This window comes from Notothenia rossii, assembly GCF_949606895.1.
Source record: "Notothenia rossii genome assembly, chromosome: 6".
Taxonomy (NCBI): domain Eukaryota; kingdom Metazoa; phylum Chordata; class Actinopteri; order Perciformes; family Nototheniidae; genus Notothenia; species Notothenia rossii.
In genome coordinates, this window is record NC_136909.1 from 37,671,868 (window position 1) to 37,689,317 (window position 17,450).

The following is a 17,450-nucleotide window of genomic DNA, read 5'->3' on the forward strand; positions in this document are numbered from 1 at the left end:
ACTGGAATGGAATGGCTGCCATACGTTCAAATACGTTCAAAGATTGAGACTCAAGACACATTTGGAGTGGTCTCTTAATTTTTTTCAGAGCTGTATATATAAATATAAATTATTATGAATGATACAAACATATAAAGATTAGAAAGAAAAAGTCCGATCTCAAAGAACAAAAAGGTGGAGCTGAATAAGAAAAAAGAAGAGAATAAGGACCTGTCCGACGCAGTCACACATCTAAAGTACGACCTACAGACCAGTGAGCCTGAATTGATCAGTTAGACTGGGTTTAAAAAAAAAACTGAAGTCCTTCAATCTTTGCTAGTTATAAAACAACTGTATGTGTCAGAATGAGATTAAGTACCTGATAAGAGAGTGATTTATGACCCTCATAAGTAATTCATGACCCTCATAAACCTTAGTCCCACTTCCAAATCCTTTGATGTGGCACCTGTCACTCTGACATCCCTGACCTTTGACCCTTTTATCTTTTTACTTGTTTGTTTATTGTTTTATTGCCCGTCATAAAGGATGTTGCACAATAGGGGGTGTGATAAGACTTTACTGCCCCTTTGATGTGAAACCTGTTATAGTGTCCTTAGTAGGTCATTATTGTCAATGATAAAACCAGATATAGTTAATGATGATAATATGACTTGTTTCGGTCACCTGTTGTGGTGCTAATGCCCTCTATAAGCTAATAGTAATATTACTTATTGACTCTTTTATGGTAATATAAGGTTATATGAAATGTTGTTGTTTAATTACTTCATTAACTATAAGAAAGCCCCTTTCAAGTTGTGTTTCCCTGGATGATGTAAATAGTCTAAGTGCCATGTTAGGGGGACATCATGGAGCTAAGGAGTCCGCCCTTTGAGGCTCTTGGAGCGGACAAAGAGAGGTGTATTTACTGGTGTGTTTCCTTGGATGATGTAAATAGTTGCTAGGAAAGTAGGGATTAAACGTTATGTGACATTATGACGTGGCTCCAGTCAGGCTCTAGTTGGTGGTAAAGCAAACTGGTTCGCAAGTTGAAACAACTGGGAACCCAACTAACAAGGAACTACAATGGGGGTCATTTTAATGGAAAAGGGGTACCGGAGGTTGCAGAGGAGACACCATCCCTTACCCAGATGGCTGCAGTCACCAGAGGTGTAATACAAAGAAATATCAAAAGAGAGAGGGTTTCTTGACCCCAGAGATAACGGATAGTTAAGAGATCGTTCACTGATTGAATTTAACGTGATTGATTTATCTCTTAACTCTTATATCATTCTGGTCGTAGTTTGTTTGCATCACAGTTATTGTCTGCCTCAGCTCACCTCAACAGTCAGAGAACTTCCTTTCCCTTTTTTCTGACTTTGCTGCCTCTCCATCTGGAGAGAGATGAACTTTACCAAGTGTCCTTTAACATCCTCATCTTGTCAGAGCGGAGAGAGAAAACTTTGATGGAAAAGGTCTCTCTTTCTCTCTTGTCGGCCTTCTGAGAAACGAGGCCTTCACCCCATTTATTGCTGAGCTGCGGCGCTTTTTCTTGCGCCCGGCCCCCCGACAGGAAAAGTGTCAGGCTAGTTTCTGACATTAAATTTGCATCCCTCAATGATGGGTGACACGCTGAAAGGCCAGGAGAAAACCGGTGCATCGATCTGCTCGTGGAAACTATTCAAAGAAACAGATGAGCTGAAGGAGCAGAGAGGTTCTCATACCTCCCTCCATCCCTGCAAACCGCCACTTGCTTTAAAGAACACAACTTCATTAAATTGTGCCACTCTGTGTTTGTATCACGGGGTGGGGGTATGGAGGGGGTTTAGGGGGCGTGAGGGGGGTGTTGACAAATCAGAGCTTTGCCACAGAAGAGCTATTAACTCTGCTCTGCCATCAGTGCTGTTCTCCTGCATACGCAAGCAGCAGGTTGTCACGGTGCGTTCCCACAACGACACAACACCGGGAACAATGCCAGGTAATGAGGGAGCACCCACACACATGTATACATTCAATCAAGAGTGCATGCACATCAACACACACACATACAGAGTATACACACAAGTACAAAGAAAATACTGTAAAAAGAAAAAGTATGTGAACCGTACAAACCAATATTGGAACAATTATTGAGATTTCTTAACTTCAAGATACCTTCAATAAAATAAGTAGCTCTACACTATAAGAAATGCACAACAGTCATCCATTTGTCTTGAAGGGTTTCCTTTTTCTGGGTATTTTTTTTCAAATGCTCTTTAAATACAAACGGGTATCCTAACTCAAATGCTGTCCCAGGACTGCCATAAGCATAGATGAGTTATAGTTTTCACTTCAGTAAAAGTGGCAATTACTAGAAATTAAAATCAATGTTTTGATGCTATAATGTAGCTTAAACATACCGTCAGTTTAAACGCTCTTTTATACTGAAAAACCAGAAATTCTTGTGCACAAGCAGTTAAGCTTTTAGTCTGAAAGTCCTTCATCTACGGTTAGCATTTAGCATGTGGCTAATATACGATTTCCTAAAGAGGTGAATTGAGAAGCGAAATGACTTGGAGTGGTGAAAACCGAAGCCTACTGATTTAACACTACAACGATAGATGTCGAGATACTACCATGTTGAATATTAAATGAAAGTACAGTTTATTTGAATACATTATTGTTTACAGACGAGAGTAGCATGTGACAACATCCGGAATGACCGGAAACCAAACGAGCCGAGAAGTATTGTTTAGAGTATTGATTACAGCGTTTAGAATATGTTAAATTAAAAGTGATGAAAGAGAATATGAGGAGAAACGGCGTGTTAAGCATATATTGAATGTGAAAAGAACCTATCCTCTGTTTAAATGCAATAACGGACATTGGAGACGAGGTGAGCCGGCTGGCGGGGAGGAGCCAGCAGGGGATATATATAGCAGCGCCGGAGGAGAGATCCGCTATCTTCTTCTTGCTCAGGAGAACCAGATCACAGCTGTTTTCTGCCGGAACAATATTCTGTCTGTAACACTACCGCGCCTTTTTTAATTAAAGTATCCCATTTGAATCTTTTCAGAGACTCCATTTAGTCTCATTTTAAAGCTTCTCTCCTGGACGCGAGAATAAAGAACACATTTAACACAATACAGTGTAAAAATACTCACTCAAAAGAAAAAGTCCAAAAAGTATTAGCATCAATGTATGCTTGGAGTACCAACTGTAGAGCACTAGTTTTGCAGTATGGGCCATTGCAAACACAACCCAGTCTCATGGCATTTCGTGTTCACCAACACGATTTTTAATCTATTGATTCGTGTTCACCAACACGATTTCCCCCTTTTTTTCGTGTTGCACAGCATGATTTTAAAAGCAATGTATTTCTACTGGTAATGTGTTTCGTGCCTGCAGCACGTCTTTTTCTCCGGTCGGGTCGTGGAAGACCGGAAGCTGTGTAGTTCATAAAAACATGTTCTTACTCAATATCAAGCCACAATTATTGCTTTTATTTTAAATCGTATAATTTCTGACTTTTGTTTCCGTCTGTGAGGAAAATAAATGGGGCTCAGAGCCTCAGAACACTGAAATCTGTATTTTTTAAATCTTTTTTTCCTTCTAATTTGTTATTCTTTTCAAAATAACACACTGTTATTTACTCACCAATAACACACAATTATCCTTGCTTTTATTTATTGGTTTAATTCCATAATCTCAGGCTTTGTTGGCGTCCTTCAGGAACTGAATTTCAAAATAAAAATCACCGGAAACAGAGGTGGGCATTTCGAGCGCTTACCCAAGATCCTGGTTTAAGCTCGCTGATTGGATGTTTTAGCCGCAATGCATGCTGGGATTTGGTGTTTATATGATATGAAATCCGGAAAATATTTTAAAATAATAAAATAATACTTAATTCCGAGTGTTCTGGCTTTTCTCTTTGAAAGTCATCACATAACGGCATTGTAATACACGGTTCGGCTGCATTACATATTACAGATCTGGCGTAGTTCTTTATTTATAGAGCCCTGATGAGAAGACCTTTGGAAAAACTGGAAGAAATGCCGCCGAAACTGAATACTTAACGTGGATCATAAATATATCAACAATTAAACAACATCTTCCATTTCTCTTCACACAATACGTCTCTTTGCAGTATCAACCTTAATTCGGCTGACTTTTATATTTGATCTAATTCGTAGATAGGTTATATTTACACCATAACGGTGCACAGCTGATATAAAAGGACTTTGATTTTCTTTGAATATAAGAATGTAAATACTGAGTCTGAAATAGTATAGCAATATGCTATAAAATTATGTGAAAACATGTATAAAACTACACATCTTCAGATGTTGTACATACATAATAATACAAAGTTATTATAGCTGTGTGTACCTTGTGTGCACCGCCTAGTGGTTAAAGCACGTTATTGAATTATTGTTTTTATGTGTTATATTTGATTAAAAAAATATTAAGAGTACATACTTTCATAGGGGGAAAGTAGAAGGTCTGTGATAGAAATATAGAATATAAAAAATCAAGAAGATACTGTAAGTGATCTCTACAATAAAACAGTTTAGTGCCAGATGTAAAAAGATATTAATAGGAGGATGTGCAAAACAGAAAAACGAATTAACCTTTATTTAAACATTAAATAATACTTTAGATTAAGGTCCTCTTTTAAATGAGAAAAAAGCTTTGGGGGTATCTATCAACAGATAAATATTAAGCCTGACAAAGTACTTAACGTCTAATATATTGCTTTCCTGCAATGTTAACTATGTTGAAGCACTTATTTTAACTGATATTATACATATGAATTATATTCTTATGTATGTAGATATTATAAGAAATGTGCAGAATATGACAGTTTAATGGTGGAGGTACAAACCCATGTTGATAGATGTCTTGTAATGCGCTGTTGAGGAACCTGTGACCCAAGATTTTCATTCATTGCATACACCGTAGTTTTGAATATGATATGTCAATAACCTTTGAAAATCTTGAAATCTTGAAAGGGATGTGCAAAATAGCCATTATACAGTCTTTAATGAACTATTAGTAGAGAATAACGAGTAATGAATATACTTTATTACTCGTTTCCATTCATGTCAATTGCAGATAAATGTTTAGTCTTCTCAAGCACCAACTATCAAATATCTCTCCTGATTGTTGGCACTTGGCAATCAGGTTAATCTCTGAATTGTGGAGTAGAATTACAAAGTAACAATGAGCGTATATGTGGGTATATATTAATGCTGCGCATTATGGACACAAGCGATTTTCACCCATTTATTAATTATATGTTTTTTATTTTTTTATTTTGAAATTCAGTTCCTGACGGACACCAAAAAAGCCAGAGATTATGGAATTAAACCAATAAATAAAAGCAAGGATAATTGTGTGTTATTGGTGAGTAAATAACAGTGCGTTATTTTGAAAAGAATAACAAATTAGAAGGAAAAAAAGATTTAAAAATATAGATTTCAGTATTCTGAGGCTCTGAGCCCCATTTATTTTCCTCACAGACGGCAACAAAAGTCCGAAATTATACGATTTAAAATAAAAGCAACAATTGTGGCTTGATATTGAGTAAGAACATGTTTTTATGAACTACACAGCTTCCGGTCTTCCACGACCCGACCGGAGAAAAAGACGTGCTGCAGGCACGAAACACATTACCAGTAGAAATACATTGCTTTTAAAATCATGCTGTGCAACACGAAAAAAAGGAGAAAATCGTGTTGGTGAACACAAATTAATAGATTAAAAATCGTGTTGGTGAACACGAAATGCCATGAGACTGGGTTGGCAAACACCGACGGCTTACTTGCGCGACATCGACCCAAAACACTTACGCTTGCTGACATTCGGGGACTCTAAACTTGGCCAACTCTCACTGTCATTGGAAACGTACTTAAAACTAAGTGTTATTGGCTTATGGTAACAATTTGATCACATGATTCCTCCAATGTTATTGCTGATCAACTGTAAACTAGCTAGCTAACGTAGCTAACCTAGTCATTTTAAATATAGACAAAACACTTACTATTATGAAAGAGGCTAACTAAATGTACACATACATAGAATTATACACACCCTCACAAACTCACTCACACACACACACACACACACACACACACACACACACACACACACACACACACACACACACACACACACACACACACACACACACACACACACACACACACACACACACACACACACACACACACACACACACACACACACACACACACACACACACACACACACACACACACACACACACACACACACACACACACACACACACAGAGAGAGAGAGAGAGAGAGGCCTGGTTGGTCTGACAGAGCCAGCTGTGCTCTCTCACTTTTCAATTAATTCTCTCTGCTGCTTTGACCTTTTCCTCTGACAGAAACAAAGAAACCAGAGGGTTGCACTGCTTTGCGCACACTGCACACACAGATACACACACCCACACAAAAAGATGAAGCAACACACTCACTTAAGAGGAGAAAAAGGCGGAAAAGCACACACAAAGTGCAATCCACTCTCCAAACATAATCCTCGATTTTAAATATATGTGTGTGAACTGCATATAATGCATGTGCACGTATCACGTTTAGTAATGATCTGTCTGATTTAGTGGCTATCAACCATGGGGTCAGGACCATGTAAGCATTGTAAGGGGTATTTCTTCACCAGCTGCAACAGCCATAATGTTTATTCTGCCACTTTGGGATTAGCCCAATAAACTAAGTATCAAAGCGTACACAGACTAGACCCCCTGTCGACGGGGGGAGGGGGGGTGGGGGTCAGTTTGTAGTATGTTTTTGGTTTATAACTGATCAAAGTTAACTTATAGCGGATGTACCTAGTGCTAAAGGTGTAATTCTTGTGGTCATTTATCACACATTGACATTTTAATAAAGTCAAAAGAAGACCTTTGGTTTTGATTACTTGTTGTCGCCCTATCTCTTCAGTCAAGTATAAAATATCTCAAGATTAACGGAAACTTTGTCATCAAATATTTCACCACATTCTTCCAATGCTGTGGACGAACACTTTATATTTTTGATTATTAGTATCAACTGGTATCAAAATCAGAGAGGACATAATTATGCACATTTTAAGGTTCATATTAGTATTTAGTGTTACTGGGACATGTCTCCATGCTCTAATGTTCAAAAAGCTCTTTATTCTTCTCATACTGCCTGTGCTGCAGCACCTCTTTTCACCCTCTTTCTGAAACCAGAGCCTCTGCTCTGATTGGTTAGCTGGCCGGCTCTGTTGTGATTGGTCAACCGCTCAGAGATGTCCCGCCACTTCACGTAAAATGTGTTGGAGCGGCATCAAATTGAAGCTACATATTGATGTCATTATATTATGGAAGTAAACAAAGGATTCCTGTAAAGTGTTATATAAACACAAAGCTTTAAGACTTGTCATTTTCACTTGAGGATTGCATTTTTTAATTAAATAAATCATTAATTATTTATTTAATGGGTTAACCCGTAAGGACCCAATGGGGGGTTAAAGGTAAAAAGGTACACAAATGCATATTGTCATTCAAAATGTATGACAAAAATCAACTTAATGCTTGTGATAAATCTTGAAACCTCAACCTGTTAAAAATACATTAATGAAAATGAATCACATTTCCAAGTTGGATCAAAAGTTGCTCCAGGAAAATTGCCCGACAAAATGTAGATAATTCAGGAATCATGGTCTAATACAGTAAAAAAAAAATACATGAAAACACTAGTATTTTAAACTTGTGATAAATCATGAAAAATCCCGGATTATTATTGTGGTTAACGCAATTATATTTTTCAATTGATTGACAGTACTAAACAAAACATACGGTCATTGACATTATCTCTTACTAATAACTATATATAGATATCCAGGCTAATGTATCCTCACAAAGCCACATGTTGCTGTTAAACCTGGCCCGTGACTTTTTACAGTGTAGTCTCTCAGCCAGTCAGCCAGTCAGTCAGCAGCTGTGTAGCGCTGTCACACTTCATCAAAGCTCCATCACCAATGATAATGTGACCTGGCCGACTCAGCACCGCCACTCCCTGCTGCCCAGAATATTGGCAAGTGTCAGATAGCCAATAGATTTATTTATGCAAATCAGCTCGATCAATACCGTCTGCCACGGCCCGAGATCTACAACCACGCCACATCGCCTGGAATATTTCCTGTCAAATGAAATCCAGTGGCAGAGCAGAGGGAGAGAAAAAAAAACTTAATATGAAAGGAAAAATGATTTGGAGGAGAAGGAGAGGAAAAGTGGAGATATGATGAAGAAGGTTTGCTGTCAATGAGACGGCCAATCATCCGGGAGAATAAATCAGTGCAGGGCTGTCATTGGAGAAGGGGAGAGCATGAAAAGGGTTTACTGTCGCACAAAGACGTTTACTTCACGTGTCAAAATACTTTTATCATCTGTTTTTATGATTGCAGGTGTGGGATCACGTGTCACATAAACATGGTTGTAGTCACTTCAAAAGTTCTAGAGAACCATAAATCATTCATTAATATGGGTTTTAATTGGAATTAGAACATGTTCCCTTTTTTGTGCAAATTCTTCCAATTTTGACTTGATACAAGATATACATTGTCCCTACTAAAGGTGCAAAAGTATCATATTTGAGTCATTCAGAGAGGAAAGATCATTTAACATTTATCAACAATATTTTATGGGAGATATATTTATGAATTTAAAATCTAGTCATTTAGGTTAATCAGGTTAAATAGTTTCAAAGCAGTCAGGTAGGCCTAATGTGTTATCGTAGAATCTTTCATTTTAAGATAACAGCTAAATTGTTGATTTAAACAGACCTGCTCCTCCATCACCTCCTCCACCCTCCAGGAAAAGGCCAGACTAAGCACAAGGAGAAGGCTGGGGGGGGGGGGGGGGGGGGGGCGCCTGTCTGCGTGGCAGCATCCGCCGTGTCACCACCCGCCCTGTGGGAACCGCCCGTCAAACGGAAAGGTTGTGCCACATCTGCATAATCATTACCACGGCGACAGAAAGTCATTCTGGGAAACAATCAATGTTGTTTTAAGAGATCTTAAAAAAACAAAAAGACAGGAAAAAAAGGGTTGAAGTGTCTTAAAGAAGATCAAGTGTCTCTTCCGGACGAATGGCAGCGCTGGCAGTTTTACCGGAAGCTGCGGAGCGCCTCAGAGGTTTTTAGAGACAAACACTTCCAACCTGTTTTTCAGTGAATCAGGGCTGAGCTGTGCCAGCACACTGAGGAAACACTGCATCTGCCATCGTTGCGGCTGAGAGCATTTATTCAACATGAATTATCATGCTGGAAGTCAACGGGGGAAATACATTTAAATTAAATACACTATGTGTGAAATGTAGGCTACTCTGTCCTTCCCATACCCTGTTAACTAATACACATGTAAAACAAATCCTTAAACATCTGCGTAACATCTTAATAAGTCACGGTTTAATTCAAGCTAACATTTGGTTCCGGGTAACGCATGACCTCATGAGTTGCCCGGAAGAATCAATGGACGGTGACGTATCTCCAACGAGGCGTTTTGGGGAGGTATTTTCTGTGTTAGAGTTTTACTCGCTACAGGGTGTACTTTGAGGGTTCAGACTCTGCACACCGTTTACATGCATAAAAACCTTCATAACACACAAGGGGACGGGTAATAACCGGAAAAGCATGACATGGGACCTTTAAGCTAACTGTTAACCAAAATACTGCTCTGTAAGAGTGTTTGAACAGAAAGCGAAGTAATTTTTCTCCCCCAATTAAGCTGCATTCACTTGATACATCGTAAAACAGCCCTGTGTGTACCGCTGACCTTTCAAAGCACAAACAATCAGATAACAGCTGTATAGCGGCGCAAGCAGAGGAGGTAGGCCTAGCTAGTGGAACCTCGCAGCGGCAAAACCAGCTTGCGCCGCATAAGCGCATAGGTGCGCCGCATTTGCGGCTCAGTTGAGGCCCCCTCCGCGAGGTGAGGCCCCCTCCGCGAGGTGAGTCCCCCTCCACGAGGTGAGGCCCCACGCAGTCTGTGTGATCGGCCTGTAGGGAGGGACATAAGTTTCTTTCCGATTAACATTGTAACCCTTCATTGTTATGTCATTGCCTTACACTGTTTTAAAAAAGAAGAGTAAGGGAGGAGATGAAAAACAAAAAGTTATAGGAAATAACACGATTAGGATAAAGAAGGGAAGGTGAAAAGAGAAGGAGACAAAAGAAAAGTAGAGAAATATAATAAGAGGTGGAGGAGAATAAATAAAGAAAAAAAACTAGAGGTAAGTCAAGTTGGACTAAGGAAAATAAAAGAAAGAATAGAAAAACAAAAGATCTGTGAAAAAAGAGAGAAGATGACGACGGGAGACAAAAAGGAGGAAGATGAAAGAAGATTGAAGGAGGAAAGAAGTGAGAAAGAGACATGAGGTAAAGGATGGCATTGAATAAGCTAAGGAAGGGAGTTGAAAAAAGAGGAGGGAAGGAAAAGAAAAAAGAACAGAGAGGTTCCTCCTCTATCAGCAGATAAGAGGCAGAAATGGATGAATCCTATTGGCCGGCGAGCCTCTTCCAGCCTCTTATCTCCTCGCCTCCTGAACTCAGGACACATTTCATAGAAATTTGCGAAATCAGGAAAGCTGGGTATCGTGTCATCTATCACCGGGCGACACTGGCCCATACATCCTCCTGGATTCACAATAAAAGCTACAATTGACACTTTTTTAGGGGGGGTTCTTAACAATTATGCTGCAGCAGCTAGAAAGCAGCTTTGGGTTTCTTGTTTGTTGTCTTCAAGGTCAAACTAACTTTGGTTGAATTCTAACGACTTCCAATCGGTTTTAAGAATTACCAAAGTCAGCCTGCAGCTAACTCTAATGACACGTGTTTATAGAGAAGTTAGACTGTACGATTTTAAGGCATAAAATCAAATATGACAGTACATTTGAGCCGTGGAGAAGAAACAGGACAGAAGCACAATGTAGGAACAATACAGAGAACGATTGGCAAGGTATAATTAGGCTGAAGGAACAATGCTTTAGCTGATTTACAGATTTACTCCATGGAAAAAACACTATTTTGTATGGCAGGATTGATAGTTTAGATTAATAGAAGAAAAATAATGAGGAAAACTTAACTATATAGCCAAACATATGATAAAGTAAAAAAGACTCAATAATGTGTAATTGGAAGATAGTAGGGGTCAGCGCCGTATAGACTGAGAGTTACGTCATATCCGTTCAATCCAATGGACCACTTTTTTACAGCAATGGCGGATCGTGGAGCCTCTCAATCGTTCCCCGGAAGTTAGCGCCAAGGCTAGCAGAGCTGTAGAGTTGCAGCATAATCGACCGTTCGTGACGGACTTTTAAAGGTAAGAAGAAGTTTAAAGATTTATATTGCGGATACTATCAGTACATCTGATTCAAATCAACATGTGTGTTAAAGGATGTCAGTGGATTATCCCTAAATTAGTAGATTTAGGGAACGTTTACGGATAACAGATAAAGCTAGGATAACGGATCAAGTTAGCAACACACGTTGAACAGCCTTTTAATTGTAAATTCCGTTCTCTTAATGTCATTTCGTCCAACGTCGTTGGCTTCTAAACCGGATTGTATGCGGGGGTGGAGGGAGTTAAATATTAGATAAATATAACTTTGGTGCGTGTAAGAGTGAGTGTTTTTAGCAGAGCCATATTGTGTCCTTGTGATTATGTTGATTATTACCTGTCTGTATAATGTTGCAGCTCAGCTGATTTTGGATTGATGGCAAAGGGAGAGGGACTTAAGTGAGAGTGAAAACACAAGGTAAGTTTAATACTACTGTTTTATATAAGTAAGCATACTAAACATGTATTCTATCACTGTATTATATAAGTCATCTGGTTAGTAACCTACTGTATGGCAGGTGGAGGGGCAGTGATGTTACAAGTGGAGGAGCAAAACTGCAAGACTGCAAACTCACAAGACAGAGAAATCAAAGTTTGTTCTCCAGAGAAGAGGTTGATTTCACTTCATTTATTTCATATTTTCTAAAGATGTGGAAATGGCAAAAAAAATGAGCTGTAACCAAGACAACTGTAACAACATGAGTAGAGAGCCACCAAGGTTTTTCAAGTCCCTCTCTTACTCCATTTTGCTCACCCAAACTTCCAGGTACATGACGGGACACCTTGCTTGTTTTTGTTGTTTGCGCTCCTCTGGCTGGGTGCTGGCAGGTTGAGGGCAGTGATGTTGGCAGGTGGAGGGCACTGATATTGGCAGGTGGAGGGGCAGTGATGTTACGGGTGGAGGGGCAGTGGTGTTAGCTGTTACACACCAGGCTCAAACTTAACACATTGCATCCTTCTTTGCAGTGTCCTTATTCCTGGAAGGGGAATCTGCAATTCCTGCAGAGTTTTGTAACCCGTTGGTACGCACGCAAAGCGAATTTTTAAAGCCTTCTTAATTGTGTCATTGCTCCATTTCATCCCCTTTGTGGTGAGTCTGCCTAATGCCTTAAGTTGGTCTTTTGAAAACGTTTTCTTATATTTGTTGTCCCTAATTTTCATTGTTTTCTTGAGAGCTGCATTTTCCTTCCTGATTTTTCTTAGTGCAGACTTTGCTTTTTTGGTGATTCCTTCTTGGCTCTTTAATTTTCTCTTTAATTGTTTTAATAGATCTGTTTGACTGGCTGCTGGTTCCCTCGTATGCTGACTGGCTGCTGGTTCCCTTGTATGCTGACTGGCTGCTGGTTCCCTCGTATGCTGACTGGCTGCTGGTTCCCTCGTATGCTGACTGGCTGCTGGCTGAGTGGGTGGTGTCCACCCTCCCTGTCTCTCCTCACTAGCCATGTCCTCTCTTTCTCCACCCTCACTTTCCTTTCTCTCAGTCTCCTCATCCCTTCTTCCTAATGTAAGTAGAAGACATGGCACTGTAGATTTTCGAACATTTAAAATATTATACCACTTAAAAATAAGAAATATTACTTTTGTTACTAAGAGTTCATACTTATTATACCTGTGTCACCTTTCACACTATAGCTGTGATCATGAGCTATGGGCTTTGTAGATACAGGTCCCGGGGTGAATCGTGGTGCAGGGAACCTTCTGTTTTTGACCACAGGGCGATGCACGAAGATGGTGGGTATAGCCTCTGCTCTCAGCCTAGTCTTGCCCTTTTTTGTCTTGACAAACTGGTCTGCATCAAAATGTGCCTGCGGAGTGACTTGAGGTTACTTCACACACAGAACAACTCAGTTTTGTCTGCCCACATACATATTCCATAGTGGTTGAATACACGGTATTAGGAAGCACTTTATACTTACTGGACATGTTATACTCATTACATACTGTATATAAAATATGACCAAGAATGTGAGACAACTTTATAAAAATTCATATCACATCTGTTACTGATGCCATTTGTCATACTTTGTTAAACTCAAAAATAATAAAGTTCCATAACTTCAGTTGGGCACAAAGACCACACCTTATCTCCCCAAGGCAATTTCCCATCCAATAGGTGTGCTATATAGGTGTGTATAACCCTTTCTCCTGTCTGTTACTCCCTCTTTCAGCACAAGAACCAGAGGGGGATTCAATGGAGCCTGAATACCTGCACTGAGACCCTCACCCTGCACCCTGAGTCTCAACTCTGTGTTTTTCAAGCCTTTCCCTGTTTTTTTGTATTAAACAAAACATTACGCTTTCCCAATGGTGTGGTTTTGTGAAAGAGTGCAAATGCAGTGTTTGTATATAATAACCTCACATATGTTTTTGCTGTTGGTCGTGAAATTGCTCCTGCTGACTTGAGCAAGCCATTTTTTCCTCCGCTCTGTGTCAGTGGGGAAGCCGTACATTCGTACTCCTTTCTCGGAGCGATTTGAGCATCCCCAGGCAGAACAGCAAACCAGGACAACACGGAGGAAAAGGCAAAGACATACTGCATGATATGCTATTCAATGTTTATTGAATTCCATGTATTTGCAATGGATGTTCCTAAAACGACACATTTAACATCATCATCATCATGCTGCTGCTGCTGCTGCTGCTGCTGCTGCTGCTGCTGCTAGTCCTTTGATAGTCACCTGTCGGTCTCCTGTCTTTTCTGAAAGCCATAAAGATGACATTAGTCATTTAGATAACTTGTGTCCTCAATTACCATGGGATTACTGAAACTACCATGAATTTAAGAAAATGGTAGAAATTAATCTAATCTGAATTTTGAAGCATTCCTTTAGATCCCCTCCCTCTAAATATATCAATAAACATTAGAAAGTGATGCTCCTGACTACCATACAAGTTTAAGAAGATAATATTGGTTTTAAAGAATTCAAAGCTATAAACAGCAACAGGCTCTTTAACCAAGGCACTGTTAGCCTAACATGTAAACTAGTTGTTCACACTAATCCTAATATTATCACTTAATATTAGCAAATTCTATTTTATTTTTTAAAACATATTGATGTAAATACATACACATCGATTTGTTGTATAAATATTGCAAATCAAAACCTTTATTCACTAATAATTACCAAAAATCGTAGTTCTATCTCCTGTTATCAATGCATTCACATTGCCCGCCATGAACTTCCGGGGAACAATCCTCGTCTGCATGAACCACATGACGATAACCGTTTTTGGACTTCCGCTGTCGTAACTCTTCTATCTATATGGCGCTGGTAGGGGTTATAATCATACTCAAAATGAACTGTTACCTGCTCAGCTGCCGTTATGTTGAGAGCCGTGTGGAGACAGCCCTTAATCACAGATCTGAATTTCGTTCAAAGAAATGTTTAAGAACCTCAATCTCGCCATGGTCAGAAAATAAATAACAATATTTGTTCCCTGTCAATGCCGAGTACAGCAGCTGGAGTTCCAGTAGCCTCATAAATGAGGGTATGTATTACATTCAGATGGAAAATCTGGAGTGTAGTTGTATTTACTTTATTTCGGACAACAGCATTTCCATCGAGGGCTTCCGGACTGTTTTGGCCAACAACTAGGATTATATCAAGAGCTTCATCATGTCTCGTCCATGAGTCTGAGTCTTCATCATGTCTTCACCATGAGTCTTCAGATGGTCTCTGCGCTGTGGAGGACGTCCTGCCTCCTTCTTGTACCTTCAGTTTATATAAATATTTGTTTATTTAATAGGTATATGGTGAAGCTGTCACAACACCTAATTTCCCCCTGGGATTAATAAGGTATTTTGATTGACTGATTGATTGATTGTTCTCTAAAATATATGCAGCATATGTTCTGAGGTGGAAAATTGAACTTTTCGGATTCTTGCAAAAAGTCTGGACCCCCGCCTGAAAGGTCTTTCTGCGATGCTAAAATAATAGATCCAGCTTCAGAGGGCGTTGACATTGCTTTTTGCCGGTTGTGACTGCAATACTTGTCTCTGGCTTCACCAATCTCCACTCTGATACTTCCTCTTGTAGTTTCTCTGCCAGATGTGTTCTCGTACATTCTTCATAAACGGGGACTTTTCATTTCCCCATTGGGAGTGATGCAGTGGGCCGTCACCGTTAAGTAGCTCTCCGTAGCCCTGGAGGTCCATCCGTCAGGGGAAAGCTCAACTGCCAACGGGTTGATAATTCCAGAACAACTGCAGCCTGTGACCGTTTACGCAGGGAACCCAGAACAGACTTAGCATTAGTATTGTTGGCACTGTCCAAATATGCAGTGAGAGGTTGCTTTAACACTGTGGGGAGGAAGGCTTTTTTCTTACTGTTCTGATAATCGAGACATCAATACAGTTTCTGTCTGATCCACAAATGTGTTCATTTTCTGCATTTTAAACTTGGGAAACGCAGTGCTCCCAAATTGGTGTTGGGTCTATTTGCATGAGTGAGGAAGGAAGGAAAATAACCCCGTTTTTAATACATTTTAGCACATTTAGGAACTTAGAATTTAAAAAAGGGCTACTCAACTGTTTGTACTGGGTAGTTGATTTAGTATTTTAGGGCCCCATTCCACCGCAAGACTGACATCGACAGACACTGAAATGAAGTTGTCATTACACGGTTTGGCCACAATATTAAATTGCCTTCAAAACCTAGCACTATTTCAGGGGCTAAACGTTTGGCATGCTAGCTGACCGACAACTGGTGCCATGCCACAACCCTAAAACTTGCACAATAGACGCGTTCACACCAAGTACTTTTCCCACAAAGGTTCCTGAGAACTCTTTAGTTCTCATGAACTAAGTACAGATCGCGTTTACACCGGAAATTAGTTCCTTGGGGTGGATTAGGCAAATGAAGCCGCTGACGTCACTTCTTCTTCTTCTGCTTTGGATTTACTGGCAGGCCGCAAACAACTTCACAGCGTATACTGCCGCCCAAAATCCCCGGCCGGAAGTACCCGGAGTTAGGGACCCAGCAGCTTCTACTGAAGCTTTCCGAGTAAACGGCCCGAACGCCGACACCTCCTCATCTCCACCGCTCCCATGTTTTATTTTGAGTTGTCATAAGTTAGTCTCTCTGCGTTTTTGTGCTGGGCTAATGTTAATGCTAATAATTCAATGCGAGGATAATAAAATGGCGGCTTCACAAACATTTTTGGGAGTTTGACGGGGCGTGGACACAGGAACCTTTTTCTCCCACGAAAGTCCCTGCTCTCTAGCAGGGACGGAAAAGGGGGTAAAAAAGGTTCTCTAGAACTAATTTAGTTCCTGGGACTTTTTGGTGTGAACGCAACTAAATCGTAGTTCTCAGGAACCTTTGTGGGAAAAGTACTTGGTGTGAACGCGCCTAATGATTGTTCTGCATGTGAGGTAGGTAGGCCTACAGATAAATAGACTATATTTTACCGTATCTGTTTGGCTCACAGGACTGAACCAGGGAGTCACATTCCAAAACTGAATGTCCTTTACCAAACAAGACAAATACTCCTTAAAACGTGAAAAGTCCTTTTATAAACCTGGACATGAATAGCCCCGGAACTGAATATTTCTCTCTTTTTTCTTTTTGCACCACCCACAGGTTATAAGCTAGATCATGTGTGTTCATCAAATCAGAAGCTAATGGGGGATAAGGTAATCAAGTATCAGTTCAAACATATGAAGAGAGGAATTCCAAGTCCCATTTAAGACAAATAACAAATGAAGAGATGGAAAATAGGTGCTGGGGCTCTCTAGGACCTGCACCACTGTTTAATGAGATCAATCTAGTGGTGATCAAAGCCTGATTTATATTCTAACTCTGTGCCTAAAGGCCCAGATACACCGGCCCGAAATCGGCAGTAAATGGGAGTCAGGGCGAACATGAGCGTGGGCACGCCCTATTCGGAGTGGTGTGCGCCGCACCGTCGGGTCTTTTCTGCCGACCTGACGCCTTTTCTTGCCGATTCAACATGTTGAATCGGCGTCGAGAACACCACCGGAAGTCGGGCAAAGGGATAACACTGATTGGCTGTTCAGCTAGCGAATCAGTGAATGAGAAGCGTTAACGGAAGTGAGGGAGGTAAACAAATGATTTAACACAAGCGTGAG

The 17,450-nt window shown here is 40.2% G+C and overlaps 1 long non-coding RNA gene across 4 annotated transcripts; it reads left to right on the forward strand.

The window, feature by feature from the left end:
• Positions 1 to 11,238: 11,238 nt before the first annotated feature.
• On the forward strand, positions 11,239 to 13,659 carry LOC307042325. Of its 4 annotated transcripts, none has more exons than XR_013809081.1 (4): positions 11,239 to 11,341; positions 11,717 to 11,777; positions 11,878 to 12,449; positions 12,629 to 13,659. It is a non-coding gene; the product is annotated as an uncharacterized lncRNA (long non-coding RNA). The 4 variants fall into 4 exon arrangements; XR_013809082.1 differs by having other exon boundaries at positions 11,878 to 12,125; positions 12,326 to 13,659; XR_013809080.1 differs by having other exon boundaries at positions 11,878 to 13,659.
• The last annotated feature ends 3,791 nt before the right edge of the window (positions 13,660 to 17,450 follow it).